A 22762-nucleotide genomic window follows, 5' to 3' on the forward strand; every position below is an offset into this window, starting at 1 on the left:
CACAAACACGCACATTATCACAGTTGCCAGGACCAGGATTAGAACTCCTACCTAACTAGTTTGCTACACTACAGTATTACGCAGTTAATGCAAGTGCCACTGAGTTATTAGGGCTGAAACTTGGCCAAAGGGTTATTTCAAGGTGACAGACATCAGCAGGCGTGCTAAAGTAGGGCAATGGAAGGTGTAGCGAGTGTGAATGGCCTCAAAATCATTCATCTCCACACACACACACACACACACACACACACACACACACACACACACACACACACACACACACACACACACACACACACACACACACACACACACACACACACACATACTTGCCAGTACTGAGATCCATAGGTTCATTGCTTCACAGGTGTGTAGTAGGTGAATGGGCCTGAAGGCTGTACAAGGCTAGGCCCAGGGAATACCTTGGCATCAGGCCACATAACAGTAGTCCCCAGTGTGGCTCAGGGGTGTTGTCCCTGAAGTGGTCCCCAGGGGTGGGTATTATATTCTCCATCCAATCATCTGGGTTTCTATTGTAGGTGGCCAATGATGTGCACTGCTTCCCATGTATGTGCTCTATATTCCATAACATGGACAGTGTCTGGGTTGTGCTCATGTCCCACATGCATGTTCTTTGATGTGTGGAAGCGTACTTGAGGTCTCTGTGGCATGTTGTCTGAACAGATTGTTATCTTCTAATGTAGCATTCCTGACCTCATTTGGTGAGACCTGCCCATGTAACTGAGGTCGTGATTGCACCTACATTGACAGTATGATACGGGTATTCACTGGAGTTAGTGGGGTCTGTCCATACAGGGTATGTGTATAAGGCATGGTATTCCTTTTGTGGGGTATGTTTGCAGACTCTACAGTTGTTACAGGTATCCAGTGAGAAACATGGCAAAAGGGCCACTGTACACATTTATTTGGCTACTGAGGGGATGGAACAGGGCTCCATGTACTTTTACTTGCTGGATAACACAGTCAGGAGATGTAACACATCAAAGTACTTTACGATGTCAGTGGCACTGTTGTGGTCAACAGGCATGTAGTCCACTGCTATTACACTGTGGTTACTATCTGGGAGGCAATATTCAGGGAACTACAAATTTAGTGGTTGTTGCTTAGCCAAGCGTGTTTGTGTATGATACGTGGGTGGAGAGTGTTCTCTGAGTAATAGAAGTGTTGTCTATATTGTTCACTAATCCATACTGCCACATGTAGGGCTGTGGATTGTCTACACCACCTTCTTCAGTGTTTGACATCTGTTGACCTTGTAATGTGGACATTGTGACGTATACTAGGTTCTCAACATAATAATTTAGCAAAACCCACCCCACAATGGATCCTGTTATTACACAATCGCACACACACACACACACACACACACACACACACACACACACACACACGCCAGCACTGAGATTCAAACCCCTACCTAGCTATGTATTGCTACTTCAGTGTACCACATTTATCGCACGCGCCATGGAACTTATAGGATGAATGTTGTCCCAAGGTACTCCTAAGGTGAGGAACATCACCAGCCCTTGTAAATACTGGCATTGGGTGATGTAGTGGGTGAGAGATCTCAAGAATAGTTTTACCCTACACACATTTACCAGGGGTAAGGTTCAAACCTCTAACAATCTTTTCGCACCATTATGTTACACATTTACCCCATGCACTACTGACCTTACATGGGTTAGCATTGGCAACAGGTGCTTCTAAGGTGGATGATATCTGCAGGACTGCTAAAGTCAGGCACTGAGATGTGTACTGGGTGTAAATGGAGCCAAAATCTGTGAGGTACAGACATACATATGTACACACACAATCACTTGCCCTGGATGAGATTCAAACCCATACCTATGTAGTTATTGCTACTACATTGTTCCACATTTATGGCATGCACCATGGAGCTTACACATTGGAAAGCTGTGCCAAGGTATCTTTGAAGGTGAGTAACATCAGCAGCAGTACTAAAGGAGGGGTAAGGGGGAGTAGTAAGTGTGAATGTCCATAAAATCAGGTATCATCAAAGACACACACACAGTTTCACAGTTGCCATGTCTGGGATTAGAACTCCTACCTAACTAGTTTGCTACACTATAGTATTTTCACAGTTATCACAAGCACCATGGAGCTTAAATATTTGAGAGCTGTCCAAAGGTATCTTTGAAGGTGACTAACACCAGCAGCAGTGCTAAAGGATGGGTAAGGAGAGATTACTAAGTGTGAATGTCCATAAAATCAGGTATCATCAAAGACACAGACACTCTCTCACACAAACTCACACAGTTTCACAGTTGTCATGTCTGGGATTAGAGTTTCTACCTAACTGGTATGCTACACTATAGTATTACACAGTTATCGCAAGTGTCACAGAGCTTATATAGGGCGGCACAGTGGTGCAGCGGTTAACATTGTTGCCTCACAGCAAGAGGTTCTCTGGTTCGATTCTCAGCTGGGGTGCCTTCTGTGTGGAGTTTGCATGTTCTCCCTGTGTTCGCGTGGGTTTCCTCCGGGTACTCCGGTTTCCTCCCACATTCCAAAGACATGCATCTGGAGCATTTCTCCCCGGGCCTCCGCTGAAAACAGGCTCTGTGGAACCTAGTCGGACTTTCCCGGTCAACAAATGTTAAATAAATAAAAATAAATAAATAAATAAATAAATAAATATGTTGGAGAGCTGTCCAAATGTATCTTTGAAGGTGACTAACATCAGCAGCAGTGCTAAAGGAGGGATAAGGGGAGAGTAGTAAGTGTGAATGTCCATAAAATCAGGTATCATCAAAGACACACACTCTCTCACACAAACACACACAATTTCACAGTTGCCATGTCTGGGATTAGAACTCCTACCTAACTAGTATGCTACACTATAGTACTCCAAAGTTATCACAAGCACCACAGAGCTTATAGGGATAGCACTTGGCCAAAGGGTTATTTCAAGGTGATTGACATCAGCAGGCATGCTAAAGTAGAGCAATGTGAGGTGTAGTGAGTGTGAATGGCCTCAAAACCATTCCTCTCCATACACACACAGACACACGCGCGCACACACACACACACACACACACACACACACACACACACACACACACACACACATGCAAACACACACAGTTTCACAATTGCCATGTCTGGGATTAGAACTCCGATCTAAAATTGCAACTATCTTTCATGCCAATGGCCATATATTTGGCCATCGGCATGCCTACTACATTCAATATATGCTTTCTTTCGAGCTGTCATGCTTCCGTTTTGTAATTTGCAGAAATGTATTCAGTTAGTAACCAAATACATTTCTGCAGGTTACACTATTCCTGCACAGATGCCTGTCTGCTACCTGGATCACTAATTCAACTAATTTGCATGGTTTTCACCAACAAATGAGGTAATTAGCATATAGTAGTGGTGTCCATGCAGGAATAGTGTAGGAGCGCTCGTGCACATCCCGGTAGCTTGTTCCTGGATTGCTCGTCGGCCATATTGTGTGCAGCAGGTCTTGCACTATTCCTGCACCCCGTGCAGAGCTTGCTGAATCTGGGGGAAGATGTTATAAGGAAAAAAGAAGTAATCTTAAGAAATTAGATTATGGAACTGACAAGAATTGCCTTGAATATTTTCAGTATGATATTGATTAATTAAGAGTGATGTGAAGCTTATTATTTTTACTTTATCATAGCTAGTTCCCTTTGAATTTCCTTTTAAACTGCAATGTCCATGGGGCTAACAAAATATTTATTTTTATTTATTTTCCATTTGTTTACCAGGTTAGTCCAACTGGACACAAGGTGACCGTTTTCAGTAGAGGCCCTGGGGTAAAAAGCTCCAGATACATAGTAAAAAATTATATAACAAAATAATAAAAATTATATAAACATAGCTATTTTATACAAAGAGCACAGAACATATAAAAAAAGTAAAATCAGAGTTATACAAATGATGCAACATACAGTGGTTAGAATATTGCGAAACAAATTAAACAAGATATTATACAACAAATATACAATTGCTTGAACATAAATTCAAAAACAAGTTTCCATAAGCAAACAGGGTCATAGACTAGAAATCATAACTATAAAGGTGGCCTAAACACCTGGTTCACAGTCCTATGCACTACTTGAAACTACATAGTACACCTGTGATCTAGGGATGTTGAAAGTCAGGAACAGGTGAAATTAGTCTGGTTCTGTACAGGAACATATCCAAGTTCTGAACAGGAGATCTTTTAGTAGGGATTTGAAAGTATGTTTACTATTTAGACATCTGATGTCAGGGGATAGAGAGTTCCAGGCCTTAGCAACGGCATAGGAATAAAGAGATTGGCCTGAGCTGTCTAAGCAATTGGTAACAGTCAGTAGGGTGGTATTGGAAGATCTTTCTTGATGCACAGTATTATGCAAGGTGAGCAGACCAGAGAGGGCAGGTATTTTATTTGGTTGGTATAGCAGTTGATGGGTCAGGAGAAGATGATTGTATTTTACTAGGTTAGGGAGTTCTAACCATCCTAGTTGTCTTAGGGAGAGGCAATGGTGAGAACAAAACTTAGCATTGGTTGCGAATTTTGAGATTTTATTTTAGCAGGTAGATAGTTTCAGAAGGTCAGATTTGTTTAGGTTAGTTAGAACTGGGGAAGCATATAGTAAGGTGGAAAGTAGATGGGTACGAGAGATAGTGATTTGGGATTCCTGTGTGAGGAAGCTCTTGCAGAAGTAGAATAAACCTAGTTTTTTATAAACTTTGGCAATTGTTAGTCGAATTTTAGATTTTGGTCAGTAGTTACACCTAGTACCTTGGCTTGAGTTACTGGTGTGATAAGGGCGTTGCTGGAGGATGTTATTAAGAATGGCGAGGTAGGGGTGAAAGTTTTGGATGGGTGGAAGATTATGAGTTGGGTCTTAGATGGGTTTAATATGAGTTGGGAGGAATTTAGCCATTTTTTCTATAGTAGTGAAGGATTCCTGGGCTCTGCCTTGGAGTAATTGTAGAGAGGGGACTGAGCAAATAAGGGTGGTGCTGTACTGTATTAAGTTTGTTGGGTAAGGTTATTGGTAAAGTTGGAAGATAGTAAGGGACCAAGAATGGATCCTTGCGGAACACCTTGTCCCACTAGGAGGAGAAAGAAGAGAGAATTATGCCATTTAACAGCTTGTTGCCAGAGGGACATATGATTTTTAAACCACAGTAGAGAGGAGTTATCCAGACTGAGCTCAGAGAGAGTCGATAGTAATTTGCAGTGGGATACCATGTCAAATGCCTTTGACAGGTCTAGGAAGACAACAGATACTAAGTTACTGAGATTTCTTTGCTGGCTGACGTGGTCAGTAAAGGATATAAGGGCAGAGGTGGTACTATGGTGTGGCCAAAATCCATGTTGGTAATTTGCTAGCAGGTTATATTGAAGAAGATGATTCAGTAGTTGGGTGTGTGCACATTTTTCTAAGATTTTTGATAGGGGAGATAATATAGCTATGGAGCAATAATTACTAAGTTGTGTTGAGGAACCACCTTTGTGTAGGGGGATGAAGTAAGAAATTTTCCAGAGAGAGGGGACAATGTGTTCAGCTATGGATCTATTGATGAGTATGGAAATAGGGTAGGCGATGGCAGAGGTGGCAATCCTAAGGTAATCAGCGTGCAGTTTATCAGCAGCAAGAGTGGTGGGTTTCAATTTGGCAAGGTGTTTACGAATTAGGTTAGTTGGAACTGGTTTAAGAGAGAATTGGGAGTTGGTCTTATGGTGAGAGGTTTGTATTTTGGGGGTATTTATAGTAGCAGTGGGGAAATTGTTGAATAACTTTTGGATGGAGGAGGTGAAGTAGTCATTAAACTGGGTGGCAATATCATTGTTATCACCTTCAATGTTAGGGTTTGGGGTGGTGATTTTGCCTGGTTGGAGAATGTGGTTGATTGTGGACCAGAATTTTTGTGGATTGTTGTAGTGAGTTTTTTGTAGCTGGATATAATAACTTTTTTGCCATTTCGTATTTGTTTGTATGCTTTGTTTCTGGGCTCTAGGAAGTATTGTTGATCTGTACTTGCTTTGTTGGTATGCCAGGTTGTCCAAGCTATGTCTTGTTGTTTGAGTAGGGATGTTGTGTCCCTTGAGATCCAGGGGCTGGGTTGGTTTTAGTAAGAATTATACATTGTGGGGTCATAAGGTTAAGGATACCTAAGAAGGTAGTATTAAAGTACTCCACGGCTTCATCTAATGGTAGAGTTTTAAGAGGTGATCAATTTATTTTTTAAGGTGTTGAATTGGTCTGGTAGGAAATTTTTGGAACTATGGATAGAAAGTAGGATGGGAGCTTTTATGGATTTTGTGTGCTGTCTTATTATGAATGTGGGTAGGTGATCACTGAGGGAGTCGGGTAATATACCAGCTATACTGGCAGATGAAGGCTTGTTGGTCAGGATCCAGTCTAATATGGATTCCTTTTTGGTGGATTTTTCTATATGGGTGGAGGTTTGGATAAGCTGTGTGAATTTAAATAGGTTTAAGTAGTACTTCGAGGGGGGGGGGGGAATACCATGATAGAGACCCAATCAAATGAAGTCCCCCAGGAAAAGTGTCTCCTGAGGGACGGCGTAGAAGTCCAATGTAAAATGGACTCTAAGGGAACAATATTGTCACCTGCTGGTAAGTAGACACCTATAATGTTGACTTGTTTCTGCTGCTTTAATTTTATATTTGCAAACAGGGTTTCTGGATAGCTGAAAGTGGGGATATCTTTACATTTTTGTTGGAGAGTAAGGTTCAATCACATTTAAGGATGTTGTAGCCAGGAGGGGCTGGTATCTTTGATGTGGGGCTTGAGCCAGGTCTCGGTTAGGAGTATCTCCTGTTAAAATAGATATTAATAACAAGAAACAGTTTAGGGTTTGCATTTCTGTGAAGATACAAATTAAACATATGAAAATACTCTATTCTAAATGAATTAAAAAAGCAACATGACATTTACAATAAAAACAGAATATATAATGTAGATTAATAACATTGAATGTTTTCTCCACATCAAAGCACCCAAGCTCACGCATTTAATATTAAAGTCTAAGGAAGATTCCAAGAAACAATATACAAAATATTGAAGGTTATAAACTGCTAAAATTAGGAGCATATATTTATTAACATCATTATTGTTGCCTTATTTTATCTTTTTATATATATCTGCCTAGTATTTATTGTACACATGCTCCTTTTTAACACACCATTAATGTGGCATCAGAAATTATGTGAAATATATTAAGATACTGACCAACGTTAACAAACGGTTCATCAGCCTCCTCAGATCATTACCGCTGTCTCGTTTTGCAACTGCCCTTTCATCAGTCTCAGATGATGCAGCTGTAGGGCAGCTATGTGTATCATTAGTAACCTTGGTTTGAATATTAAATGTGCAAGTGAGGGAGTGACATGAGCAGCTGTTGGCATTCCCTTGGAGTCTGGCAAAATGTTGCATCTGTTCTACTGAAAACTAAAGAATGGTGATCCTGGGTCAGAGTGGACTCTGCCAGCATTATAGATGTGTGTGGAAATGTGCATGGTCACCTGCAGTCTGGTAATACAGACTTATAGACCCACAAAAATGAGATTTAAAAGATTAGAGAAAACAGAAAAAAGTCATTCTCTTCAATACAAGGAAGACTTTAGGGCACTGCTAGTCAACCCTAGCCTTATAGAATGAGCATTGGTGGATTATGCATAGGATGGCCATGGATTTGAGATATATGAAAGATGGGAACCAAAACAATATTAAAAAATTAAGTATACATTTTCTATAGTACCCTGCTAGCCCAAGAAAAGGCACAACTGTTTTTGTAATGGAGGATATAGTTCAGTTTTAACAGCCTCTGCTTTCTGAGTTGAGGTTAGACCACCACTCTTCCTATAGGGTATGCCTAATACTTGGATTCTGACATGACCAATTTACTCTTTTTAGCATTCACAATTAAACTTGCCTATCTTATAGCATCTAACACAGCCTGAATTTTTGGTAAGAGACACTCCCAGTCCTCTGAATGACTGACCATGCCACCAGGTAAGTGACAATCCCTGTCACTTGAGTGGGGATTCAATATTTTATACATCAATCTCTGAAGATGTCTGGGACTCTTTGTAGGCCAAATACTGGCACAGTGTAACGAAATAAACCTTCAGGTGTTACAAAAAGCTGTTTTTTTTCTTTAGCAGAGTGGAAAGTGGTATCTGCCAATGCGCATTTGTTAAGTGTAATGCTGGTAAATATCTTGCTTTTCTTAGGTTGTCTAGCAGCTTATTAATTCTGGGCATATGACAACTGTCAGACTTTGAAATACAATTCAGTTTTCTAAAGGCATTACAGAATCTGAAACTTTCATCAGACTTAGGAACTAGCACAACTGTGCTTTTCCATTCACTCTATGACTCTTCTATCACTCCTGTTTTGAACTTCTCTATCTGTTTTTTGACTGTGATACTCAGTAAGTTTGAGGGCTAGCCTTCACTCCAGGTATTTTCTCTGTGTTATATTCTATCTGACTAGTTCTCCCAGGCACCTCTGAGAGCATTGTTTTATTTCTTAATAGAAATTGTCATGTTTCTTGTTTTTGTACTATTGACAAGGATTCCTGTAGCTGTACTGCAGGCAGAGATGCTCTAGTCTCTACTGTATGAATGTCTGGTTGCAAACTAATCAAAGAACCTTCTACTTTCTCCCATGGTTTTAGGATATTAATATGACAGATTTTTCTCTTTCTCTTTCTTAGTAATCTGACTTTGAAGTTTACTACATTTAGCCTTTCAATTACCTTAAGGTACCTTTGCCACTTAGCTAGACATTTGTTCTGTGTAGAGAGTACTAATACTAATACTAATAATACTAATACTTGATTCTTAATTTAAATTCCATAAATTGGGGATTATTTTTATAAACCCTTTGCATCTCCTAAGCTTTCTGTCTGTGCTCCTTCCCTATAAGCATATCCATCTTTAAATTATTCTGCAAACTAATACAATGCTCTATCAATAAACAGTGTCTCCTATTGTTTCCAAGTCTTTTTAGCAATATCAAGTAGACCTCTGGGATGCCTGTTGTGTAACAGTTCAGTGAGGTAAACCTAAATCAACCTTGTGACACTTGTCACAAATAACAAGTAGGGTAATAATTGGACCAAGGTTTTAATATCTACATCAGTTACTTTTCTTAGAATGGATTTCAGTGTTTTATTGAGCCTAAGTCTGAGGATGGTAGACTAACATTTATCAAATATTGACACAATTAATACAACACATTTAACATAAAGGGCATGCCTTGAAATGTATGTGTTTATTGATGTCCATGCCAGAGAATAACTGCGTTTTTTTGGCAATAGACTAAGCTATAGGCTTACATAATGGTACAGCTTCTGGGAATTTTGTAACATTCTATTATTACCAGTATGTACTGATATCCATTTCTAGATCTTAGTGGTGACCACACAATTTTAGAAGCAATGTGTTCAAATGGCAGTTCTGTAATAGGAATTGGAAACAGTAGTTCCTTAATCCAGAACAGAGTACAGTTTTCTGACATTCTTATCACAAAGCACACATATCCTTTTGTTTATTTCATTGTACATAGCCAACAAAATCTGCCTAACACTTTTGTTTTAGTTTTGTCCATCCTTATGTGATATCCTAAAATGTGGCAATTGACTAACTTCATGACTAATGACTTATAAAGTTTTGGCACTAACAATTGATGTAGAATCTCGTCTTTATCTTTACTTACTCTATAGAAGAAACCATATTTAAACTCAAAATATAAGTAAAATGTAATGGGAACATTCACTATCTTCCCTTACAACCTTAGTTATATTCTCTCTTGGTCTATATGACTTCCTCATTGTGATTTTTAATGCATATGTGGCATCCCTGTAAGTCTATTAATTGTGGGATATTTTCTTCACTAGTTTATCTTGGGGTGAAAGATATAGATTGCTCTTCCAAATAACTGGCACTGGAACAACTTCCGCATCTTCATCTATGAATAGTAGTTCTTGACAAATGTCTCCTTCAGCTTTATTTTTCCATTATGCATACAAGTCTTGAGAGTTTATTTTCTCTTTAGTTTTCTGTCCTGTATAATAGAAAGATTTAGAACTCTGTATTTTCTTATTGACTTCACTTTTAGTACTCACAACCATATCATTGTTTTCATGGTCCTCACTTAAGTGCCCTTCTCCTACTAATTCTGTCCACTGTGCTTCTGTGTGCAGACCCCTGATTTGTGCTGTTTTTTTGTTTTCTAAGGAGTTTTCCATCAGTTCACATTATTCCCTATGAAGATATCTCAGAGTATTTGGTTTCATCTGTTCCATTGCTTGGAACAGTTTCTGGTAACACATATGATCCTTTTTGCCATCTAACCATAAGCAAATTCTAGTGTCTTTAGCAGCTGCTGTGCTAACTCTCTTTAATTTTGAATATCTACAAGTGTGTCACTGTCCTGGTGTCCCCCTTCCCAATTCTTAAACTGGATGGGTACATTAAGCTGTCACTTTGTTGCCTTCTCATTAGGTATATTGACCTGGCATACAGTGTCTACAGTTATTGCCTGCACCCACATCTTATGTAATGTTTTGAGTCAAATTAGGAGCCACAGCTTCAGGATGCAAAGGTTTTCCTAAATCTATTTTAGTGTATACAAGTACTATTGTATATTCCTTTTCATCACCAGGAATATATATCACCTTCACATTTTGTTTGTCATTAACATTATAGGGACCATTAGCAGGGGAAAGCATGCTTCCACAATCCAGAAAAGGTTGAAGTTCTTTCCCTTCCAAAAATGCAGTACATTTCACTAGCTTGGGTATAATAAAGTTATATAATCCAAATGTAATAATCTCAGCTTCAGTTTTATCACTCCCCATAGGAGAAGCTTCACTTGTAGCATGCCTACCAGTTTTCACATTTCTACAGCTACTAGTATTCTTCTCAATATTAGTGGAAGAAAATCTGGCTATGTGACCCCTCTTTCCACATCTGAAACAAGCTAACGCATTACTTGCTACTTTCTGTTTCACAGGAGATTGCACATTTCTTACTGCAACTTTAGATTCAGGAGCAGATAATTCAGTTTTAACTAATAAGCATTCTACAGTTCTTGTGATTGCTTTGCACCACATACCTTCCCATATTGCAAGGTAACTCTCTTTTGAGCTTGTTCATTGTTAAAATGTCTAACATTTTTCATTTTGCTGCTACTATCTAACTAGAGCTTTATAATATGTTTTAAAAGATGTCTCTGAAGTTTTATTAGTTTGTCAACATTAGAAGACCATTTGTGAAATTTTACATAGTCAGTATAATCAGTTTTGTCATATCCATGTAGATTTTCAGTGCTGCTTGTTTCAGCTGGCAAGACAGAATTTTGGCCCATTCTGACTTGTTCCAGTTCTCCTGGGCGGCATGCCTTTCAAACTTTACTAAACAGGATTCAGTGTCATCTTCTGTGATCAGTTTCTTAAGGACAGGTACAGTTCTTGGGGTGGCAGATACATTAGCCAGTCCCTCTAACTGTTGTAATTGCACCAGCTTCCAATATGTTTATAATTTAAAGTCTTGCAAAGCCTTCAAGTCCTTTGCTGTTATAGATGGAAGGAAATATCACAAAAACCAAACTCTTTGTCACCCACACCCATCTCAACTGCAGCTGATTGGTGTAAAATGGTTGTTGTTTTGAAATTCAGCCAGTGAAATTGTTAATGTTGATAAGCCTGTACAAAATTAAAAATAAATAAATAAATACAGGCATTTTTTCATTATCAAGCTACCTGCTTCTTCAAGCAGGCATCATGAAGGAACAAAACAATGGCAGGTCAGCATAATAATATAACAAGAAATAATGCTGACATAAGAATGGGAGTATGTGTCAAGTAAGTGTGATCTTAGTTATGTTCATTTATCTGGATCCCCTTCAGAAGACTGAAAGCTCAAAAGACTGAAAATCAAAATATCTAAAACTCAAAATATCGAAAATGGAATTTCCCTTTCTCCAGTGTTGTACGATCTTGGAGTTTGTATATATAATTAGCAGGGGTGTGGGGGGGTTTGCCCCCTGCATTAAAAATATTTTTGATATTTTGAGTTTTAGGTATTTTGATTTTCAGTATTTTGAACTTTCAATCTTTTGATGTAAACCCCCAAAGATTCCCCTTCAGTTGCTCATGCCATAAATATAAAAATGGGTCTATGTTAGAGGATTGAAAGTTCAAAGGACTGAAAATCAAAATACCTAAAACTCAAAATATCAAAAATATGTTTAATGCAGGGGGCAAGACCCCCTGCACCCCTCATGTGGGGGCTGTTTCCCCCCAGACCCCTGCTAATTATATATACCAACTCCAAGATTGTACAACACTGGAGAAAGGGCAAATTCCATTTTCGATATTTTGAGCTTTAGATATTTTGATTTTCAGTCTTTTGAGTTTTCGATCCTCTGAAATGGATCCGTCTTTGGATGTATTAGTAAATAAAAAGGAACACTGAAGGTAGATTAAATAAAAATTTTATATTGCAAAAAGTACTTTAGCCAACTTTGTGAGGGTTCAAATACAATAATATTAGCTGTAGAACTAGTTTACCAACTCAAATGCAATACTTAGCAGACTTTGTAAGTTTTCCTTTTCTCTGCACTTATTTGTCATGACGTGGATCTGTTACTTGTCCTACAGAAATTACTGAATGGAAACTCAAAGGGCAGTCTTTTGGAGCACTCATAGGCCAGAGATGGAGTCAGTGCAGTTCTTGTAGTTTATATAATGTGCACAGCAACTAGTACCCAGTTAGCAAATGAAAAGAAAAAGCATTTTTTTGAAGGAAATGAAATTATGACCACATCTAGTTAGTATCATACATCAGTTGTTGCCTCACAGCAAGAGTTCTCCTGTTCGATTCTCAGCAGGAGTGCCTTCTGTGTGGAGTCGAGTGGCCTCCGAAAGACATGCGTGAATGGGCGTACCTTCGCTGAAGGTTGGGCACCGGGCTGGCATCTCGGCACCATAAAAATCAACTGCCAATCATTAGCGGACCGGAATTCCGCTGTGGCGACCCTTAACTGGGAATAGCCAAAAAGACAAACATTTTGATCAGGAGTTTCCAGTCAGCTCTGGGAGCAAGACAGGTAAATAGTAAAGATGTTACATGCACTGAGTTTGTAAAACAGCGCAAGAGCCAAAAGGAAGAAGCAGTATTGAAAAAAAATTGAATTCCTGAGGTGGACCGCTTACTACAAGTGACACGGTAAGTGACTGAAATGGCATAATTCACTGAAAAATTTTTATTTGTGTAACTGTTTTGTTAAAGTACCTTAGGATTGAGACTGGGCTGTTAACAATTTTCACCCTATAGTGCACTTGATTGTCCGAACAGACCACTTACGCAGATGGTACTCGTATGTTGTGGCTGAACTGATGAAATACATGGTACTAGTATGTTGTGGCTGAGCTGATGAAATACACTGTATAACTATATATCGTATTGGAGTAACTGTTTTATTAGTGCACATTAGGTAGAGTGCCACTAAAAGATGTAAGGTTAATACTTACAGCACTCTTTGTGGCATCTCTGTTATTCATCTGTTTTGCCATGCTTATGATCACAGAGGTTTTAGAAAATGGGGATGCTGTCATCTTTTCATTTGCTATTGCTTGATTGTTACAGTTATAATTAAGGCCACTGTATCAACTGTTTGGTAGCTGCTTGTTTGATATTTAGGTTTAGTGTTCTTAACCACTCGTATCATGTTTTCATCTGTTAGTGTTTGATGGTTATTGTGATTTAACTGGGGATCACGTCTACTGTTATAAGTTAATTTATGATTGTCTGATGCTCATGTGCAGAGTGTCTTATTGACATTGAGAACTACAGCTGTTACATACAGAATTGTCATAATTTAGTTTGTTAGTGCTTTATGCTTATGTTTAGAGTGGTTTTGAAAATTAAGTATCTGATCTAATATTTAGAGTGACTTTGGGAGTTATATAAAATGTGTCTGATGTTTATAATTAGTGGAGCATTTTAAGTATCTCAACTTGTATGTGTACTACATATTGTTGAATGAGTTTTAAAGGGTATATATATATATATATATATATATATATATATATATATATATATATATTATAAATTCCTATCATAGGTAAAATAGTCCTTTGGTCCAATCAGTTCACTTGTCTGTGTTCCCAGGACTGCAGTTGGAACATCCTGAAAATAAACTGCCCTCATGAAGTATATACATTTAGGAAGCTGCAATTTATGCAACATCTTAGTGGTCTCATCTATTATTTTTTGCAGCTTAATTCTGCTGAATTTTTATTTAAAGACAAAAGGATTACTTTTGTCGAAACGCATAGGGGAATGCACTGATAAAAGTACCATTAATAGAGCAGAAAATATAAAGGTAAACACTATATAAGCGAGAGATGCTGCTTTCTTGTGCAAACTGTGGCATTTTCTGGGTACAGGTCAGTTCATCAGATATCTAGCAAAGCAGCAACAGTGTCTACTTCCAGATGTTTTGTACACATCTAATTAACTGATCTGTACCCACTAAGTGCTGCTGTCTGCACAAAGCAGCATCTGGCACCAATATGGTGTTAAATACTGAAGTATGATTTGGTTATCAAAGGGAAGGTATGTAAGTTCTTCTGCAGTACTTATAGGCAGGGAGAACATGCCTTGTCTGGTGTGTAATATGTGGACTGGTGGACAGTGTGCTTTTTTTATAACACAGGACACGAGAGTTTATGGGGGTGGCCCTCTTCAGGACCTTATTTCTTTAGGATTTGAGTTGTGACTACTAATTATAAAGGTATGCATTCCCACAGAACAGGCTTTTTTGCTATACTATGCTTTTTTGAAATCCAGTGTTGTTATTTTAATGCTCGGAAATTAAGCGGTATGGGTGAATGCAGATGTACCAAGGAGGATTCCAAATGGTGAAGTGGTGAACTGCTGCTATTCATAATTTCCCTTTCTGAGTTCGCTATGGAGTAACAGTAGAGGAAGCCTCAATAGAAAGAGATAGATAAGAATGAGGTTTACCAAGAGGAATTAGGGGGCAGATGGGATGAAATGGAGCAGGAGCCAAAACTGGACAAATGTGGATCGGTCTTATAAAAGCAGTATGTGAGATATTAATGGGTCAGATGATACCACAGGAAGGGAGGGATTCTGTTGGAAAACTGAGAAGGGGCTAGCACTGTAACTGGAGGAGGAAAAGTTTTCAGGCAGGAATCATACTAAGGTGGAGCATGAAGTGAAGCAAGAGAAGTATCTAAAGTAAACAGAGAAGAGGATTTTGGTGAATGGAGCCTCAGGCAACAAGATTAATATTTTGGCAGGGGACTTACAACAGGTCAAACAAAGTACTTCTCTGTCTACCTTTAAGGCTAATTTTGCTGATGGGTACAGACAAATTTACACCAGCATTATCTGGCAAGGCCCTAATCAATTTGTAAGTTTCTGTGCTTCAAAAGGGGTGGCAAACATGTTTAAGTTTGGCTACTTAAAGGTGAATATGGCTAGGCATTTTATGGTCATTGGGATTATTTACCTTGTATTCTTGCTATATTACTATGAGATCTGAGAATACCAGGCTACAGTGATTTCAGTCTCTAACTGTAAACTTAGTAAAATATTCAGAGAGATGACTCTAGTGGATGCAGGTTGCAGTGTGCATAGACAGACAGATGCCATGATAGCTGATTGGTAGTAGCATTCCCAGTTATGTTACCTGTAGCAGTAGCTATCAGGTGGAAGAAGGATAGGATTAATTAGTATAATGAATGCCTGCAGCAGTAACAATGGAGGTAGGCTTGGGCCTAGTAGAAAGACAAGGGAAGGCTTACTACAGAGTATGTCACAGAAGCAGAATGGGGAAGTAAGTACTCTGGAATAGGTAGAGGAAGAAATATAACAAGGATATAGGGAATCTCCAAACTCTAGAACATGTTAAATTTGGTTTTGTGAAAGGTAGCTCATGCCTGGTCAACCTGGTTGACTATTTTGAGTCAGTCATCAGAGCTGTGGATGAGGGCTTGGCAGTTCATACAGCCTACCTCAATCTGGCCAAGGCCTTTGATACCATTCCCCACTGAGGAATTATTGATAAACTCACCAAACTAGACACCAACCCCTATATCACTAGGTGGGTTGGAAATTGGCTCTCAGATGGAACCCACAGTGTAAAAGTACCAGACTCCAAGTCTGACTGGTGACCAGTCACAAGTGGAGTCCCACAGGGATCAGTCCTGGGTCCTCTCATGTCTGGCATCTACTTCTCAGAAGTCCAGGCCAACACGGAGGGACTCTGGCTGACCAAGTTTGCAGACGACTGCAAGTTGGGAGCCATTATTAACTCCTCAAGTGATGTAGATATCCTACAGAAAGGCCTCACTGAGACCAATGACTGGTGTTGAAACTATGGCCTTAAGCTTAATGTCAAAACATGCGTTGTCATCCCCTTTGGGAAAAACTCATTTCCCACTAATTACCACATCGATGGGAGCCCACTGAACACTGACGGTGTTATAAGAGATCTGGGGACACAGGTTGACAGCACCCTCTCCTTCGACCATCACATTGCCACTGTGGTCAGAAAGACCTTCTATGTGGCACATCTCATTACCAAGGGTTTTGCATCCAGGAAGAAACAGGTCATCATCTCTCTCTACTCTTCCCTCATTAGGCCAATCATTGAGTATAATGCCGCATTTGGCATGTACCTCACTAGACACATGCAACAGCTGGAAAGGCCACAGAAGTACCTCACAAAGAGGATCCTAGGCCTTAAACACATGTCCTACATGAACAGACTCAAAAAAACTCCAGCTATTCTCTGTCTCATATCGTTTACTAAGAGGCGATCTCTGCTTGACTTACAAAGCCGTGCCTGACCCAGCTCTGTTAGAAATGCTACATCTAAAGAAATGCCAGTCCCTCTGCACCACATGCTCTAGAGACATCAGCCTCATTACCACAATCAACAGAAAATGCTGGAGGTACAGGTTCATAACTCAAAGACTGACCTTACTCTGGAATAGACTTCCCATACATGTCAAGCAAAGCACCTCACTGGCCCTCTTCAAGAGAAATTGGGAAATAGAAAGTTCATCCCGGGGATCACTCCAGAATCTGTACTTGATAGAGGCACTGGGAACTAAAGTTGGGCAGCACAATGCCAGGGCACTTCTATGGGCTAGGTTGTAAAGGCTCCAGGCCCATTAGCCTAGTACACACCTATGAACCTAACATAACAGGGAAACAAATACTGGAGATTGAGAGCAGGGTAAGGACCCAGCAAAGCAATGTGATGAGCTGCAAGCAGTGATACAGGATGAGAAGGTAGGCATTAGAGTTTTCTCAGAAATATGAAACAACTACAAGAAGGATGAGGATATGGAAGTACCACAGAAATATGGAAATGCAGAGGGGGTAGGGAATGGAGACACTGCAGCAATTTGCATAAGGGAGGGCATCAAATGTATAGTCAGAAAGGAGAATAATTCAATGAACAGGGCAAGGAAGTAGCAAAACTGGAACTTAGGTTGAACACCATGGCACTTATTGTAGATACAGATGGGGTTGTAGTTACAATGTATTGAACCCCAAAATATATCAAAGTAGAAGTATGGAACCTGGGGTACAAAAGATTAATTAGGCATGAGAAAGAGGGTAGTACACGTGGGAGATCAGAACATGTTAAAACTAGACTGAGATACTCCAAACCCCAGGGAGAGAAAATATGCAGATGGTCTGTGTGTTAGACTAAGAGAAATTCACCCAGCTGATGTAGGACTGACAGACAGAACTCTGGTTGGGGGCTTAACCAAGATTGTTGTGGTCAGGGGTGGTCAACTGAAGGCATCATTAGCCAGTAATGATCATATCACTGCATGGTTTAGAGCTGGGGGAGGGCTAGGATAAAAAACCGAGAGAGTAGTATGATTTCCGAGGAATGGATTAGGGTGAGCTTTGGTGAAGATCAAAGATGATAAAGGAATCTAGAGGCAAAATAAAGGGGCAACAGGCTATGGTGATTGACCTGGTATGGAGTATTCTGAACTATGGCTGATGCATTGGTGAAGAGGCAAAAAGGTATAATGAAGTGGAGACCAATGTGGCCACAAAAGAATGTAAATGTAATGAATAGGGCAGATAAGGCATGGGCATGGCAGAAGTGAATGTGATGGGAAGGTGGAAGAGACATCGAACAAAAAGGAATGTAGAAGGCCAACAAAGCAAGTAGGGGAGCTGAGGCTCATGTCAAAAGAAGAAGGATAAAGATTTTTTTAGGAAGGCGCTTCTCTGAACTGAAACTGGTTTATTAGCAGTCACCAAATTGCCCAGTCACACTTCCCACTGCCCAAGATATCATCTTAAAATCGATAAAGAATTTCCCATTCGACAAATTGTTTTTGTAGTACACATCTGAGTGCAGGTGGTTTGACCCATGCTTCTGGTTTCTAATATAATAACTCCAGTGATTTGGAGTAAAGGATGTACTAATATGTTCCCAGAATGAGGAGTGCATGGGACAAAATCCTCTAGAAAAACAGCAATTATGCATGTCTTTTTATTGTGGAAATATTGGAGCAGGAAGTTGGCTGGCAGGACAGTGGGATACAACAGTTAGATGCTAAGATCATCAGTACAAATTTTTAAGGTACATTATATTCCTGGATGAGCTGAGTAAAGATGGAGGTAAATCATGAAAGACAGAGAAAAGCAGAGGGAAGGGAAGATTTCATACTGCAATGATGGTAGCACACGGTGGAATAAACAGTGAAGAAGCAAGAGGATTAAGGCTGAGAAAGTGGAGAGGTAAACAGGAAAATAAGGTCTAAGGCTTAAGAAAGCACAAGTCTGCTGAGGTGGCTAATACTGAAAACACCAAGAAATGACAAATGGCCCATGGTAAGCCACAAAGGCCATCCCTAAATCAGAAACTTCATCAGAATGTTTTGAATCACCCACTATCATGCTTTTAAAAAAGACACAAAATCATGTGATAAGACTTGATCAATCAACAATCCCCATAAAGAAATAAAAGATTTGATGGAAAAGTTAAAGCAAACAACCTCCAAAAAAGCATTCATACTAAATGTAATACCCCCTGCTCACTATATTACATTAATAACCTGTATCCATTATCATTAATATTTAAAATTTCTACACTTGGTGGTGTTGCGGTAGAGTTGTCGCCTCACAGTAAGATGTTGTCCTGTTCGATTCTCAGCTAAAGCGTCTTCTTTGTGGAGACATGCGTGAATGGGCGTACCTTCGTTGAAGGTTGTGCATCAGGGCTGGCAACTCGGTATGTAAAAATCTACTGCCAATCATTAGTGGACCAGAGTTCCGCTGTGGCAACCCCTAACCAGGAAAATCTGAAAGATACAACAACACTTGATATCTTTTAAGTCCAAGCATTACATGGACTGCCTCTTAAAGTTTTCAGGTGTTTGGCTAATATGGTAGATTTCCTGACAGAGATCTTCAGCTGATCATTGGTCATAGAAAAAGTACTTGTGGGTTAGAAGATGACAGGAGATGTGCCCTTGCACAAGGGAAAAAGCAGGAAAAAATCTATGGAACAACTGGCCTGTTAGTCTAATAGTTATGGACAGGAAAATCATGGGGAGAACCTGATGAGGACAGTTGTCTCAGACATTAACAACCAACACATGTTCAGGACCAAAAAAAGCTGTCCGTTGAACCTGGTCAGTTTTTTTATAGGTTAGAGGAGGACTTTGACAGGGGATTACCAGTAGATGTGGTCTAGCTGGACTTAAAAAAGGCCTTTGACATGCACCCACATAAGTGACTGCTAGGAGAGTACAAGAGTTGGGAATGAGACTAAGACTGTGGAAAAGGATAGTAACATGATTGAAGAAGAGAGCAAACAGGGTTGTGGTAAGGGGGTAGTGATGGGATTAAGGGCACTGACTAGCTAAGTATTACAGAGATGAGTCCTTGATCTTGTACTCCTCAATGCGTTCCTTTAAACCACGTGTAAGCAAACACAAGGTCTGAAAATTCATCTTTACCCTTGATACACGAGAGGTGTATCACTGGTGGATGGAGGGAGGAGTCTAAGGAATAATTTGGAAAGACTGACCAAGATCGAAGAATGACATCTGTTAAGTTTCACCACAGATAAATGCACAACCACTGCATTTGGGTCACAACAATGCTCATGCAAAGCTTTAACTGCAGGAAGTAGAATTGTCAGTAACCGCGCAAGAATCAAATTTGTGTGTGATCACATCACCTCTTGACCAGTATGAGCTGAGTGATATGGTCATGGCAGCAACAAAGAGAAAAGTGGGGATTGCCCTCTGGAGGTGGGGGAAGGACAATTTCTAGAAGTAAATAATGTTTGCTCCAACTCTAGCGTGTCCTGATTAGGCCATGCCTTGAATACTTTGCACAGTTTTTAAGATCACACAAGGAAAGGGACATCAATCTCCTGGAAGGAGTACAATACAAAGCCACCAGACTGGTGCGAGGTGGATACCAAAAGGTATGGCTGGGAAGTTAGGGGAGCTTGAGTTCTTATTATTAAAGACCAGAAGAAATGCGAAGGGGTCACTCTGAACTTGAAAAGTGAGGGTGAGGACTGAAAACAGACAGCAAACTGTATGGCATGACTGGTTCCTGCATCAGTGAAAGTACTTATTCACAGACTGAGTTGTAAAGCTATGGAATGGAGTATCAGAATTGGTGGTTAAGATGGAATTCAAGGATGCATGAAGTAGATGGAGAAAGTATAAGGTGGAAGGAAACAGTGAAGATGAGTAGGAATTTTTAATGTACTTAAAAATCAGACTAAATAGGGTTAGTGTCTATCTGTCCCTTCAAACAAATGTTTGGATGGAATGGTGAATCTCTAATAGGCACTACCTTCACAGTAGGGTATGGCAGTTTCTAAGATGAGAACTAATTGGAAGAATAAAGGCAGGCTGTGAGTAAGATGGGATTATATGCCTTTGTAGGTTACAGATAACACTGCAGGTTGCCAACTATGACCTCGAGAGGTTAAGGGAATGCAGAAGGATGCGGTGGTTAATGAGATAGCCCAGAAGCAGAACAGCAGCAGAAACACAGACAGCAATGAACAGTAACATAAAATGTGACCGGGAAAGTAAATTTATCAAGATACTGAAAAACATGATATGGATTGTTTTAACTAAATTATTACATTACACTTGCACATAACGTCACCAAGCAACCACACAAGAGGGAGCCAACATCTGACAGTTGTATGCCTACCAGACAGGATTACTGGCCAACCTCAATAGTGCTGAAGTGCTGGAGAACTGCTATAGCCACATGGAGTTGGGGTATTTATGACCCTGCCTTATAGTGTATTGGCATTACTTTTTAAAATTTAAGCATGAATGAGGCATGGGCAATGGGATGGACCCACCCTGGTCCAAGGACAGGGCTATTTCAAAGCCCACCTGTCTGCATTAGTCTGCCCCTTGCTCACAGCTCCAATCTTCACTGTGACCATAGAAGCAGAATGCCCTTTACCAGACACATTATCCGCACACCTCCACCCTGAATAGAGGTGAGCATGCAGAGCCTCATTAATTCACTCTTTGCACTCCTCCCATCTCCAAAACACTTCTGGGCTACTAATTGAACTGCGGTCGTCACCTGGGTCACTGTTAGAGCGTTATTATCCCTATAAGTCAATGGGGATGACACTTTTAACATTTTTACTGCAGTAAAATCATAACTGAGCAGGACAATTATTTTTGTCGCATTTATATCATTATAGTTAGAGTGAACCCTCCTCCCAACTAAAACATAACATTATAAAGATATTTTGTGGGTGTAAATGTGAGAACAACCTAGCAAAGGCAGAAATGCAACTAGGATGTGTTTAATTTATTTAAAAGACACATTTGGACTGTGTTTCTTGGCTGGTCTTCTGAGTCATATAGTTTTTAAAATATTATTTTTGGCACAACAAAGATATAGTGCATGGAATGCCAGGATCACACTCCAAATTTATGAAAAGTGTGTTAAGCATCTCTGACATAAGAAAGGTGCTTAACAAAGTACGTATACTTAAGCATCGTTTACTGCTATTAAGGTCTAGTCTTGAGTTAAAAATAATAGCAGCCAGTGCTGGCCACCACAGGACCTTAAAATCTGTTAGACACTTCACAGTCATGTATGCAGAAAGTGTGGCAGAACAAAGTATAACAGCTCTTAAAACTGTTCATTCCTTTGACATCTAGTTTGCTTCTGTCTGCAGCCTGTTTTATGGCTTTTAAAGCTGTAAAATGTCCTGCTCTCCTGCAACATGGCTACATGCACTACAAAGAATCAGATCATAACTTAATTGTCATATGTTCTTAAAGTGAATGTCAAGATTCAGCTTTAGTTTACTCCACTCTCAAGATGAATTTCTTGACATCCCTGTTTCAAATATAACAACTTGTTTACAATTGAAGACCCAGTCATAATCCTGTATGCTTGAGTCTGCAAGAGAAAGTGGGTAAAGGTAACCTTATATGTTAATAGTTTTCCTTTTTGTATTGATGTTAGAATCCTGAAACATGCCATTACAAAATAAATGCATTCAAAACTATGACTATTGAGCCCTCTAGCAAAGGCTCTTGAAGCAGTTAAACAGTGCAGCTCAGTATCTCTTTTGTTGTGAAACAGGGAAAGAAGCCAGGTATGACATCACCCAAAGGGCTGGCAATCACAATCATT

At 39.7% G+C, this 22762-nt stretch overlaps 1 protein-coding gene across 1 annotated transcript in view; it reads left to right on the plus strand.

Annotated features, from left to right (window-relative positions):
- HK3 (hexokinase 3) overlaps positions 1-22762 on the plus strand; it is a 411658-nt gene that overhangs the window by 69355 nt on the left and 319541 nt on the right. The window lies entirely within an intron of this gene.

Source organism: Protopterus annectens, chromosome 4.part0 (genome assembly GCF_019279795.1).
Source record: "Protopterus annectens isolate FY-2018-M chromosome 4.part0, PAN1.0, whole genome shotgun sequence".
Classification (NCBI taxonomy): Eukaryota; Metazoa; Chordata; order Ceratodontiformes; family Protopteridae; genus Protopterus; species Protopterus annectens.